The sequence below is a fragment of the Lissotriton helveticus genome, chromosome 2_1 (assembly GCF_964261635.1).
Source record: "Lissotriton helveticus chromosome 2_1, aLisHel1.1, whole genome shotgun sequence".
NCBI lineage: Eukaryota > Metazoa > Chordata > Amphibia > Caudata > Salamandridae > Lissotriton > Lissotriton helveticus.
Window position 1 is genome coordinate 1,602,530,217 of NC_136059.1, and position 14,882 is coordinate 1,602,545,098.

Genomic DNA, 14,882 nt, shown 5'->3' on the forward strand with positions numbered 1-14,882 from the left:
TTGCTTCCTCCTGCCCATTCCAGTTGTTGCTTGCCCATCCCCTCCTGCTTCCCTGCTTGACCCACTATTTCACTCATTGCTGCTGCTTAGCATTGTCCAGCATTGGTTTCAAGAGGCTTTCAGATGTTTGGTGGGACTCAGCAAGGTTTCGCACCTCTGAGGCCCTGTAACTGGAAGGAGGCACCTCAGTCAAGGGTAGGGCTCACAGATGGCAGAGTCCCACAGCACCAGCTGAGTTACAGGAAGTATTTTGTGTCCCTTAGACTTCTTAACAGGAGGCAAGCACACACAAGCCCTTGGAGAAACTTCACAAGCAGGATACACAGCACAGTCAAGTCCGTAGTCCTTTCCTTGGCAGAAGCAGCAATTGCAGGCCAACCCCACACAGCACACAGCAAAGGGGCAGTACTCCTCCTCACAGTTCTGCTGCTCTTCTCCTTGGCAAAGGTTCCTCTTGATTACAGAAGTATTTTAAGTTCTGGGGTTTAAGATCCACTACTTTTACTCCAGTATGTCTTTGTTCTTCTTTGTACAAGGGTCTCTGAGCCCAGTCCAGGCCATATTCTGTCAGCTCAGCTCTGAGTCATCAGGAAGGACCAGGCACACCTCAATCCCCCCCCACACCCAAGTGTGTGTCTACAGTGAATGTACATCCCCAGCCCCTCTCATTCCAAAATAAGATAGTCAATCCACAAACAGGCAGAGGCACACAGAATGGTTAAACAAGAAATTGCTTACTTTCTAAAAGTGGCAATTTCAAACACACAATTTAAAAAACATCTTTACTAAAAGATGTGTTATTAACTTCTGAGTTCAGAGAGCCTAAACTTTATCCTATATCTTTAACCAATGGGAAGTTATACGTGTAAGATATTATGAAGTATCTCCCTTGCTATCCTATGGGACAGATAGCCTTGCAATAGTGAAAAATGAAATTGGCAGTATTTAACTATCAGGAAATGTCACACACACCAGTACATGTCCTATCTTTCACATACACTCCACCCATTCCAACGGGGTACCTTGTGCATACCTCAGGGGTGTCTTACATGTAAGAAAGGTCTGGCAAGTGAGTGCACTTGCCAGGTCGACACAACAGTTAAAACTGCATGCAGACACTGCAGTTGCAGGTCTGAGATGCGTTTACTGGTGACTCGTGTGGGAGGCACAATCAGTGCTGCGGGCCACTAGTAGCATTTGATTTACAGGCCCTGGGCACACACAGTGCACTTCACTAGGGATTTAGCAATACATCAAATATGCCAATCATGGATAACCAATCATAATAACAATTTACACAGAGAGCATATGCACTTCAACACTGAACAGCAGCGATAAAGTGCCCATAGTCATAAAGCCAACAAAAACAGGTCAGGTAAAATAGGAAGAAGAAGGAAAATATTTGGGATAACCCTGTCAAAAGGCCATTTTAAACATCTATCAATCGTGACATGTCACTTTTTATGATGCCCCAGCGTCAGAGTGCAGACCTGTATCTACGAGGCCACACAAAGCCACTTTGCGTTGCTTTTCATGGCCTCATAGATATGGTGTAAGGCAATGCTGCGCAAGTCACTGCGTTGCCTTACACTGCATCAGGAAGCCATTCCATGTGTGTTGTGGCGGATGTTCCCGTGCGACACCCATGGATTTTGATGCATTTCCAGATTTACAAGGGTCTGTAAAACTGGGAATGCATCAAAACTGTACGCATCCCCAGGGCAAGTGTAAAGAGGATAAATATGTTTATTTCTCCTCGTTTTGTCCTCTTCCTTTGTGTGCTACATACTGTAACACATATACAAAGAGGAAACCAATTCCATGGATTGTTTTGGTGCAGAAAGTTGTCCCTTCCTGCACAAAAACTATCCTGCCAACAACGCAGACACCCTGCACCATGGTGCAAAGGTGCCTGTGTTGGAGATAGACACATATTGTATGCCGGCTGAAAGGATAGGAATGCACCTTATCTCGTAAATATGGTACATTCCTGTCTTTTTGATCTGGTGTAGGGCAGCACCACAAAAACACTTAGGGGCAGATTTACAACCCCCTTGCGCCGCTTTTACGCTGCCGTTGCGTCACTTTTGTGACGCAGTGGCGGCGCAAAAGATGCACCATGGTGCGGTGTATTTACAACGCGACGCATCTCCCAGATGCGTCACGTTGTAAAGCCCTGTGCCAGAAGAGGCGTACCATCGCAGGGTAAAGCGTTCCGGCACAGGAACACCCCCCAAAAGTGGCTAAGTGAAATCTACAAGATTTCACCCAGTCACTTTTGGGCCCATGCTGCATCAAAACCCTGCGCCTTCTTGAAGCAGGTGTAAGGATTGACGCAGCATTGTGCACATAGGGCACCCCTGATCTTTGCTGGAGCTGTGTCGCGCTAGCGACGCAACTCCAGCAATGCACCGCTTTTATGGCACAGATGCGGGACGCATCTGTGCCGTTTTTGTCCCATGGTGCGCCACATTGTAAATGCGGCGCATCATGGGTGGCTGAGCTGCGGTGCACAATTAATGGCGCATCCCTGCCGATATGCAGGGATGCGCCAGTAATAGTAAATCTGCCCCTTAGGGCACTGCCCTATGCCAAATAATTGTAAATGAGGCTCAAAGTGTCATGGCCCCATCCTTCATGCGTTGGACCTGCAGTTGAACAGACCAATGGATAAAGAGTGTTAACCCAAAACCTCCTATGTATGTATGTAGGCAAGAGTGTGTTTGTAGGTAACTTGGTAGGATTTATTTTTATTCACGCGGCTAGCGAGACAGATAAACCTTTAGGCCAGACCTAAATATAACTCTAATGCTTTCAGCAACATCGAATAATGAACAGTATTTTAATAATATTAAGAATCATATCTATGATAAAAACGATTCCGTGCCATCTGAATGCATTTCCCCTCTTTGTTTTTCACTGCGTTGACAACAACAACAAAGCGACAGGTTGCACCAATGGGCCTCTCACTTCAAGTCTTAATTCAGCATGAAATCATTTTAACCTTTTGGCGCATCGTGACTGAAAGTTTCTGAGAACAGATGTTAGTCAAATGCGTGTACCAGAGGGATTTATCTTCATTTAACTGAACAGCACTCAAAATAATAGATGCTTTCCTATTGTGCCTCCACTTATCCCCGTAATGTTTAAAACACATAATTTACATGATTAAATGGAAAGTTCAAACACATCACCCCATGATTTCCCAAAAAGTTGAAACTGAACTTGATTAATAATCAATAGTTGTTCTCTGTCTGAGAACATGGACTAATCAGGCAAACTCACCACAGCGTCCAAGAAAGATGTCAAATCTGGTATTTGTATTCCCAAAGTTTTCTTTTTACACTATGCATGCACAATCTGTCTTGCAAATTAGTTGCTTAGAATTTTTTGTGTTAACAATTGCCACACATAGACAGTGTCAGGCAAATAGGTTTTCATCGTGTGTACACATTCTGATTGGCATAATCACTTTTCTGCATAGTGGGCCAGTCATGCTGGGAACCTTGCTATCACTCCTTGCCAGATCTTCCTGCTGAGTCAGCATCAAAAGTTCCTCATCCCAACCTTCACACGCAGGGTAGATGAGAGTTACCTGGGTCTGACTTTCTGGTCACATCTGGTTTGTAGTTGCTGTCGGTTGTGATCTCTGCCAGTTCCTCAACAAAGCTAACTCAAACCCTAGTCATCATGTCCCTTATCACTTCCCCATGTTTCTTCTATTTATCCACACTGTCCAGATTTCTTAGCATCCCTGCATCACCTAATTTTCTCATCAACAGACTTTCCATGACTTAAATAAATGTTTCATCATCTCAAGCTGTCAGTCAATTCGAACCTCATGGTTGTCCTGCATTTATCTTGTCCTCTCTGTACACTGACCTCGTGTTCATGACCTTTAACACCCATCTGCCTCCTCTCAGTTTACATAAAGCTCTAGGCATCCAATCATCATATGATTTAATCTCCATCCTGCATGGACCCAATGGTAGCCTTGCGTCATGTCGTTACTGAGCCAATTTTTAATCTCAATGGTTTAATAAATACATTTGTATTCACCCTTATACTCGGTGCAGTGGATCACAATGTTTTTAATCAGTTTTTAAGTCAGTTTACCAAATAGTCACCTACATGCTGTTAGATCCGTCCTTGTGTTCAGTACCATTCACAAATGTTTAGTCTCAGATTTTTCTTCCTGCAACCATATTTAGTCAAGACTTCAGCTCAGTGCCCATTGATGCCATTGGCCGGTTACACTTTTAGTGTGTGTGCACCCTTTTAAGCTACCCTAGGCTGTGCTCAAACTGTTTAATTGGGATTTATGCCAGACAACCGCAGCACTGTGCAGATTAAGGGCCTGATGTAGCATTTGTCTGATGACTTATTCCATGACAAACATGGCAGACGACCCGTCCACCTTATTACAAGTACATTATATATATGGCCGCTGGAACTATGCTGCAGGAGAGGGCCACATTCTGCAGCAGGGTTGAGTAAATATTGCAGCAAAAAAGGCAATGTATGCAGCATATTGTGGCACATTTTGTAATCGTATTACTTTATTATTTCATTGTTTATAAACTTGGTGATAATGTACGGCCATAGGTCTCACCTAGTTAGAACCAGTTTAACACCTAAATAAAGCAATAAGCAAAGGAAAGGTCCAGCTTTGCAAAGGGCCGTCCACTGCTCTGCAACACATGCTGCTACCTTTTCAGTAAATGTTGAACCGCTAGAGCTAGAAACACATATTTTTTAATTCTGCTGATTATGTAGCAGATGATGAATGTATAAGGGTACAACGTATACTTTTAGAATGCATGCGTTTACAAGGCAGTTTTTACATCGCAATATCCTTTACGACCCGTTCTTTTACATATCATGCCATTATATCGCATTTTCAGAAACTACCTTTACAACGCATTCCATTACATTACATTATACCTTTACAATGTATATCATTACAATGGATTACATTACAATGCATTTAAGGTAAGTGTTGGATATTATAGGGGTAATAATTACTATTCTAACTCCAGTGAGTGCAACAGTAGGGTAAGGGTCGGATAGTGTAGGGGTACTATGCATAGTAATGGTATGCGTTGTAAGGACTTGCGATGTAATGCCTGCGTTGTAGTGACATACATTGTAATGACATGCGATGTAGTGACATGCAATTTAATGGCTGCATTGTAATGACATGCGATGTAAAGGTAGTGTGATGTAATGACTGGGTTGTTAAGGTTGTTTCCCCAGATAGTGGATCATGTGGCAAATGTGGCAAATCTATAATTATGCAAAAATCGTTGAGGCACCTCAGTCGTATAATTCCAGAGTCCCTGACTATATCCTGTGGCACTTGTAATAAGGCAGGTGGGATATCCATAGCATTTGTGATAGAGTAAATGTCCGCCAAACTCGAAATCACAATCCTATGTTTACCCATTAACGTTACACATCCTTCTGCTTGTGTATGCTCAGGATCCATGCTGTTCATGATCGTACATTTGTAATGATTGTTGGCATATTTCACAGGACGACACAACCTAACCAAGATGTACAATACTTTCTCTGAAGTCCAAAATACCATGCAATACATGTCTAATGTCCCCTACCAATGCGCTAAGGCCTTGCAAAGACCTGTCATTTTTAAGATGCTGCGATTATGACTTGTTTGAGAGTGTACATTACTTGGACCCCTTTTGACTGCAGTATCCAAACATTAGTTATATCTTGACCTTAGTGGTTTTGTATTCGTAGAAAACACAACAAGATGATGGAAGGAGGGGTATAACTTTTCAACATCTGACCCCGTCAAAAGATCTGTTTTTAATCCATTGTTCTTTTGCTTACTATGCCATCCCAGTTTGGATACAGCCACATGTAAATCAGTGTTGACTCTGCTCCTGATGGGAACAGTCCAGTCCAAACTGCCAAGCCAGGTCCTCACTGGACCAAAACCAAGCATCCTGGTACCGGTTTAGGGGTATCACCCCTCATCAGCCAGGCCGGCTTGAATCCAGTGGCACAGTGAACAATAAAACCACATCTTGGCATACCCTTGGCCACTTATGGCTGACATAGTAAACACAACAATATGAATGACAGAGTGGTGAAACTTTTCAACCACTCACACTCAGTCAAGAGATCTGGGTTTAATCCATTGTTCTTTTGCTCAATATGCCACCCCAGTTTGGACCTAACCATATGCAATTCAGACCTTCTCCTCGTGGTAACAGTCAAGCCCAAACTGCCAGGCTACGTCCTCCCTGGCCAACAAACAAACATCCTGGGATCGGTTTTGGGGTATCACCCCTCATTAGCCAGGCTAGCTTGAATCCAGTGGCACAGTGAGGAAGACACCCACGTCTGGGCATACCCATGGCCACTTAGGGTGGACATAGCAAACACAACAAGATGATGGACGGAGACTGATTTGCAAATGGCTGGGTCCAAACTGGGATGGCTTAGGGAGCAAAAACACCATGGATTAGACCTAAATCTCTTGACTGAGGGTGAGTGGTTGAAAAGTGTCAGCACTCCATCCGTCATCTTGTATTTTACAATAAACGTACTAAAAACGTGCAATACTATTTACAATATTTCACTATAAAGTACAATGTATATGCAATAGTATTTAGAACACTGTGCTTTAAAAATACTGTGGATATGCAATACTCTACAATGTTTCACTATAAACGTACTCGGCATGCAGTACCATTTGCAATGTTTCACTATAAAAGAACTATGGGCCGATTCACAGAACTAACTTAAGTCAAAATCCTAAACTTACTACTTTTGGTATTTACAGAAGGCATTTAGTAGTAGTAAAGTTAGGATTGTGTCTTAAGTTTGACTTAAGACAGACTTAAGACAGACTTAAGACAGACTTAAGACAGACTTAAGACAAACTTAGGACAGACTTAAGACAGACTTAATACAAACTTAGGACAGACTTAAGACAACATCCTAGCTTTACTACTACTAAATGCCTTCTGTGAATACCAAAAGTAGTAAGTTTAGGAGTTTGTCTTAAGTTAGTTCTGTGAATCGGGCCCTATGCATGTGCAATAGTAATTACAATATTTCACTATAAAAATTCTATGCACATACAATAATATTTACAATATTTCACCAGAAAAGTATCATCCACATGCAATAGTGTTAGCAATATTTCACTATAAAAGTACTATGTGTGCAGTACTATTTAAAACAGTTGACTATAAAAGCGCTATCATAGCATAGTACTATTCATAGTAATTCTGGTTGACAGCAGTGCTTAGTTTGTTAGAAAATGATTGCCAGGACCAATATTTTATTAGGAGCGTGCTAAATATCATCATTGCCTCATCCGGCCTATTCCATCACTGCCGTGTTATTACTGGAAGTATGGGCACGGCCCCACCTTCGGTAATAACAATGTAACAGCCTGTAAGCAATAATAACATATCACATTTTACAGTTGTCCTGTGTAAATGCCTTCCTCAAATACGGCAGTCCTGGTATGTAATCAAGTGAGCCCGACATTTTTAGGGCAGCGTGGGGGCTCTCTCTTGAGAAAGCTTTAAAATAAAAAGTGCTAAATGGTATATGGAACAGCATGGTTCTCACAAACATGGGCTAATGGACAGTCCATGGTGGGGGGAGTGTTGTGGGGTGGGTAAAGGCTTGAAGAAATCATGATGCATCCAGCATGCTGCAGACAAAATGAAACCCAAATCAGTTCAATACCCTCCTCACGCCTCCCTCACATAAAAGCTTCACAAAAATAAACCATATACAAAATGTGTAGTAAAGGATGTATTGGAACTGTGAATTTCTTAAACTCTATTGAAATATGAATCAAGAACAAAGGGAGAAAGAAAATAGAACTTGAAATCTGGGACAAACAAATAACACATCCAAATGACACCTCCAAAGCACAACAGTTGGACATGCCCATCTGTAAACTATACTGCTCATCTCCGAGAAATGACAGAAATATAAATACACATTTAAACATGCATAAATTAAAGAAAAGCCTCCTCACTATTGGAAAGTAGCCTAGACATTTTGATAGCTTATTTTCTTCAAAGAACTATCTATGAAGCCATCTATCATTTGAATCACACCCTCCCTCCTAATGAATTTGAGAAACAGCATTGCATGTTTAATGAGAGTTGCTGGTACAATGCAGATGCTTTCTATATCAGATTGAGCTCTTCTCTGAGAATGTGGTGAAAGAATAAGTGACAAATGGTATATGGAACCGTGTGGTTCTCACAAAAATGGGCTAATAATCTACTTCTGGACAGTACATGGTGGGGGGAGTTTTGTGGTGTAGGTAAAGGCTTGAAGAAATCATGATGCACCCAGTAAGGTGACAGAATGAATTGCAAAGCAGTTCAATACAGTCTTCACTCTTCCCTCACATAAAAGCTCCACAATGACAAACCATATACAAAATGTGCATTAAAAGATATATTGGAACTGTGAAGTTCTTAAACTTTATTGAACTATGAAGCAAGAACAAAGGGAGGATGAAAATAGAATTTGAAATCTGTGACAAACAAATAATACATCCAAATCACATCTCCGTAGCACAACAGTTGGACATGTCCATCTGTAAACTATACTGCTCATCTCCCAGAAATGACAGAAATATAAATATACATTACAACATGAATAAATGAAAGAAAAGCCTCCTAATTATTGGGAAGTATCCTAGACATTACTATAGCTACTTTTCGTCAAGGAACTATCTATGAAACCATTTATCAGTTGATCCCCACCCTCCCTCCTAATATGTTTGAGAAATGGCATTGCATTGTGTAATGAGTGTTGCTGGTACAACGGAGATGCTTTCTATATCAGATCGAGCTGTCCCACGAGAGAAAATCACAAAGAAGACGTAGCTGAGCCCCATCGTCCATGACCAGATAAAAGCCACTCACAAGGCATTAATAAATGTTGAACATGTATATGGCATATGTTGACATGGTCTTGCCTGGGGTATACAAAGTGCAAAGAAACCTGAAGTGCTGATCAAACCAAAAACTAAGCAACCACAATGGTGGACTGTAGATGCTGCACTTCACTTTCTGTTTCCTCTTGATCAACTTGTCCGTGGACAAAAATTCCTGTACCTGGCGTCATTCGGTACAACTGCTAAGCAGAATGAAAAATTCTACTTGATTTGGAATGGTGCACCAGTAATCTTCTTATCCAAAATGAAGCAAACAATCGTAATGATAGGTGTTCCTTTTTATTTTATTTTCTGATCTTTCAATTCCATATATAAAACATTCAGCCAATGCGTTTCGTTCAAATAGATAACTTGAACTTCATCAGGGCTTTCCTAGTATCAATGAATTGTTGGAATATTCGCAATACTTTGTACAATATGTTCATAAGGTACCTGATTTGTGTATAGGAAGATAAATCATCAGTGAAACCTTTCTTTAATAATGATCCATTTGAATGGCCACGGGTTTGATAGCCCGTCAGTTGAGCCACAAAAGCCACCCACACGCCAAATGTATATCGTGCCGTTTGACAGTTGGCACCAACCGATATAAAGACGCCAGGCGAAAGAGACACTGATTAATACTTGGAAAGCCCTGATGAAGTTCAAGTTATCTATTTAAATGAAACGCGTTGGCTAGATGTTTTATAACTGGAATTAAAAGATCAGAAAATAAAACAAAAAGAAACACCTATCATTACAATTGTTTGCTTCATTTTGGATAAGAAGATTACTGGTGCACCATTCCCAAAGCTGAAGTGTTGAGCCTGTTATAAAGGGGGTCCTGGCACCCTGACCATCTAGTAATACTGCTATCCCACCGCTCACCTTCACATTCTTTTCAGATATTAGTATCTAAGAAGCCCTGAAGTAAAAGAGCTGTCATAAAATTGTGTATGCAGGGCGGTTTGTTTCTAGCTTCAATCCAGATACAACATTGCCAGAAAGGAGTATTCACTGCTGCTTGGATGTCTAAGAAAAAGAATCCTTTGGAGTTAGCTCATTCCTTCATCCCTTTGGTATCATGGGCCTGATTTGAGCAACTAGCCAGTCACACCACCGTGCAAATAGAATGTGTAACCTGAAACTGAACGGTAGACTAATGTCATGACATGGGGAGCAAGAATATCACAGAAAAAAGCCCACAATGTCATTGCTCTCACCATTCCGGAAGCTTGTTTCCTTCCCAGTATAAGAATTGGCTTGGTAGTTTGGTTTGCCCTGTTCCCATCATGCACTGGGACAGGAACAGACTAATTTGCATATAGCCAGGTTCTGAGCTGGGATGGTGCATTGAGCTAAAAAACGGTGATGGATTAAAACCATGATCTCTTGACTTGGTAAGAGTATTCTGCATCATTCAGAAACTCTGTCCATCACCACCCCCTTTTCCAAAATTGCTTTTATCCACACTATGTGTGGGAGGGTATGCTCAGACGTGAGTCCCTTGCTCATTGCACCATCAGGATTCAAGCAAGCCGGGCCGACGAAGGCTGTGATGCCAGAAACTGGTCCCCGGAAGCTTGTTTCCTTCCCAGTATAAGAATTGGCTCGGTAGTTTGGTTTGCCCTGTTCCCATCATGCACTGGGACAGGAACAGACTAATTTGCATATAGCCAGGTTCTGAGCTGGGATGGTACATTGAGCTAAAAAATGGTGATGGATTAAAACCATGATCTCTTGACTTGGTAAGAGTATTCTGCATCATTCAGAAACTCTGTCCATCACCACCCCCTTTTCCAAAATTGCTTTTATCCACACTATGTGTGGGAGGGTATGCTCAGACGTGAGTCCCTTGCTCATTGCACCATCAGGATTCAAGCAAGCCGGGCCGACGAAGGCTGTGATGCCAGAAACCGGTCCCCGGAAGCTTGTTTCCTTCCCAGTATAAGAATTGGCTTGGTAGTTTGGTTTGCCCTGTTCCCATCATGCACTGGGACAGGAACAGACTAATTTGCATATAGCCAGGTTCTGAGCTGGGATGGTGCATTGAGCTAAAAAACGGTGATGGATTAAAACCATGATCTCTTGACTTGGTAAGAGTATTCTGCATCATTCAGAAACTCTGTCCATCACCACCCCCTTTTCCAAAATTGCTTTTATCCACACTATGTGTGGGAGGGTATGCTCAGACGGGAGTCCCTTGCTCATTGCACCATCAGGATTCAAGCAAGCCGGGCCGACGAAGGCTGTGATGCCAGAAACCAGTCCCCGGAAGCTTGTTTCCTTCCCAGTATAAGAATTGGCTTGGTAGTTTGGTTTGCCCTGTTCCCATCATGCACTGGGACAGGAACAGACTAATTTGCATATAGCCAGGTTCTGAGCTGGGATGGTGCATTGAGCTAAAAAACGGTGATGGATTAAAACCATGATCTCTTGACTTGGTAAGAGTATTCTGCATCATTCAGAAACTCTGTCCATCACCACCCCCTTTTCCAAAATTGCTTTTATCCACACTATGTGTGGGAGGGTATGCTCAGACGTGAGTCCCTTGCTCATTGCACCATCAGGATTCAAGCAAGCCGGGCCGACGAAGGCTGTGATGCCAGAAACTGGTCCCCGGAAGCTTGTTTCCTTCCCAGTATAAGAATTGGCTCGGTAGTTTGGTTTGCCCTGTTCCCATCATGCACTGGGACAGGAACAGACTAATTTGCATATAGCCAGGTTCTGAGCTGGGATGGTACATTGAGCTAAAAAATGGTGATGGATTAAAACCATGATCTCTTGACTTGGTAAGAGTATTCTGCATCATTCAGAAACTCTGTCCATCACCACCCCCTTTTCCAAAATTGCTTTTATCCACACTATGTGTGGGAGGGTATGCTCAGACGTGAGTCCCTTGCTCATTGCACCATCAGGATTCAAGCAAGCCGGGCCGACGAAGGCTGTGATGCCAGAAACCGGTCCCCGGAAGCTTGTTTCCTTCCCAGTATAAGAATTGGCTTGGTAGTTTGGTTTGCCCTGTTCCCATCATGCACTGGGACAGGAACAGACTAATTTGCATATAGCCAGGTTCTGAGCTGGGATGGTGCATTGAGCTAAAAAACGGTGATGGATTAAAACCATGATCTCTTGACTTGGTAAGAGTATTCTGCATCATTCAGAAACTCTGTCCATCACCACCCCCTTTTCCAAAATTGCTTTTATCCACACTATGTGTGGGAGGGTATGCTCAGACGGGAGTCCCTTGCTCATTGCACCATCAGGATTCAAGCAAGCCGGGCCGACGAAGGCTGTGATGCCAGAAACCGGTCCCCGGAAGCTTGTTTCCTTCCCAGTATAAGAATTGGCTTGGTAGTTTGGTTTGCCCTGTTCCCATCATGCACTGGGACAGGAACAGACTAATTTGCATATAGCCAGGTTCTGAGCTGGGATGGTGCATTGAGCTAAAAAACGGTGATGGATTAAAACCATGATCTCTTGACTTGGTAAGAGTATTCTGCATCATTCAGAAACTCTGTCCATCACCACCCCCTTTTCCAAAATTGCTTTTATCCACACTATGTGTGGGAGGGTATGCTCAGACGTGAGTCCCTTGCTCATTGCACCATCAGGATTCAAGCAAGCCGGGCCGACGAAGGCTGTGATGCCAGAAACCGGTCCCCGGAAGCTTGTTTCCTTCCCAGTATAAGAATTGGCTTGGTAGTTTGGTTTGCCCTGTTCCCATCATGCACTGGGACAGGAACAGACTAATTTGCATATAGCCAGGTTCTGAGCTGGGATGGTGCATTGAGCTAGAAAACGGTGATGGATTAAAACCATGATCTCTTGACTTGGTAAGAGTATTCTGCATCATTCAGAAACTCTGTCCATCACCACCCCCTTTTCCAAAATTGCTTTTATCCACACTATGTGTGGGAGGGTATGCTCAGACGTGAGTCCCTTGCTCATTGCACCATCAGGATTCAAGCAAGCCGGGCCGACGAAGGCTGTGATGCCAGAAACCGGTCCCCGGAAGCTTGTTTCCTTCCCAGTATAAGAATTGGCTTGGTAGTTTGGTTTGCCCTGTTCCCATCATGCACTGGGACAGGAACAGACTAATTTGCATATAGCCAGGTTCTGAGCTGGGATGGTGCATTGAGCTAAAAAACGGTGATGGATTAAAACCATGATCTCTTGACTTGGTAAGAGTATTCTGCATCATTCAGAAACTCTGTCCATCACCACCCCCTTTTCCAAAATTGCTTTTATCCACACTATGTGTGGGAGGGTATGCTCAGACGTGAGTCCCTTGCTCATTGCACCATCAGGATTCAAGCAAGCCGGGCCGACGAAGGCTGTGATGCCAGAAACTGGTCCCCGGAAGCTTGTTTCCTTCCCAGTATAAGAATTGGCTCGGTAGTTTGGTTTGCCCTGTTCCCATCATGCACTGGGACAGGAACAGACTAATTTGCATATAGCCAGGTTCTGAGCTGGGATGGTACATTGAGCTAAAAAATGGTGATGGATTAAAACCATGATCTCTTGACTTGGTAAGAGTATTCTGCATCATTCAGAAACTCTGTCCATCACCACCCCCTTTTCCAAAATTGCTTTTATCCACACTATGTGTGGGAGGGTATGCTCAGACGTGAGTCCCTTGCTCATTGCACCATCAGGATTCAAGCAAGCCGGGCCGACGAAGGCTGTGATGCCAGAAACCGGTCCCCGGAAGCTTGTTTCCTTCCCAGTATAAGAATTGGCTTGGTAGTTTGGTTTGCCCTGTTCCCATCATGCACTGGGACAGGAACAGACTAATTTGCATATAGCCAGGTTCTGAGCTGGGATGGTGCATTGAGCTAAAAAACGGTGATGGATTAAAACCATGATCTCTTGACTTGGTAAGAGTATTCTGCATCATTCAGAAACTCTGTCCATCACCACCCCCTTTTCCAAAATTGCTTTTATCCACACTATGTGTGGGAGGGTATGCTCAGACGGGAGTCCCTTGCTCATTGCACCATCAGGATTCAAGCAAGCCGGGCCGACGAAGGCTGTGATGCCAGAAACCGGTCCCCGGAAGCTTGTTTCCTTCCCAGTATAAGAATTGGCTTGGTAGTTTGGTTTGCCCTGTTCCCATCATGCACTGGGACAGGAACAGACTAATTTGCATATAGCCAGGTTCTGAGCTGGGATGGTGCATTGAGCTAAAAAACGGTGATGGATTAAAACCATGATCTCTTGACTTGGTAAGAGTATTCTGCATCATTCAGAAACTCTGTCCATCACCACCCCCTTTTCCAAAATTGCTTTTATCCACACTATGTGTGGGAGGGTATGCTCAGACGTGAGTCCCTTGCTCATTGCACCATCAGGATTCAAGCAAGCCGGGCCGACGAAGGCTGTGATGCCAGAAACCGGTCCCCGGAAGCTTGTTTCCTTCCCAGTATAAGAATTGGCTTGGTAGTTTGGTTTGCCCTGTTCCCATCATGCACTGGGACAGGAACAGACTAATTTGCATATAGCCAGGTTCTGAGCTGGGATGGTGCATTGAGCTAAAAAACGGTGATGGATTAAAACCATGATCTCTTGACTTGGTAAGAGTATTCTGCATCATTCAGAAACTCTGTCCATCACCACCCCCTTTTCCAAAATTGCTTTTATCCACACTATGTGTCGGAGGGTATGCTCAGATGTGAGTCCCTTGCTCATTGCACCATCAGGATTCAAGCAAGCCGGGCCGACGAAGGCTATGATGCCAGAAACCGGTCCCCGGAAGCTTGTTTCCTTCCCAGTATAAGAATTGGCTTGGTAGTTTGGTTTGCCCTGTTCCCATCATGCACTGGGACAGGAACAGACTAATTTGCATATAGCCAGGTTCTGAGCTGGGATGGTGCATTGAGCTAAAAAACGGTGATGGATTAAAACCATGATCTCTTGACTTGGTAAGAGTATTCTG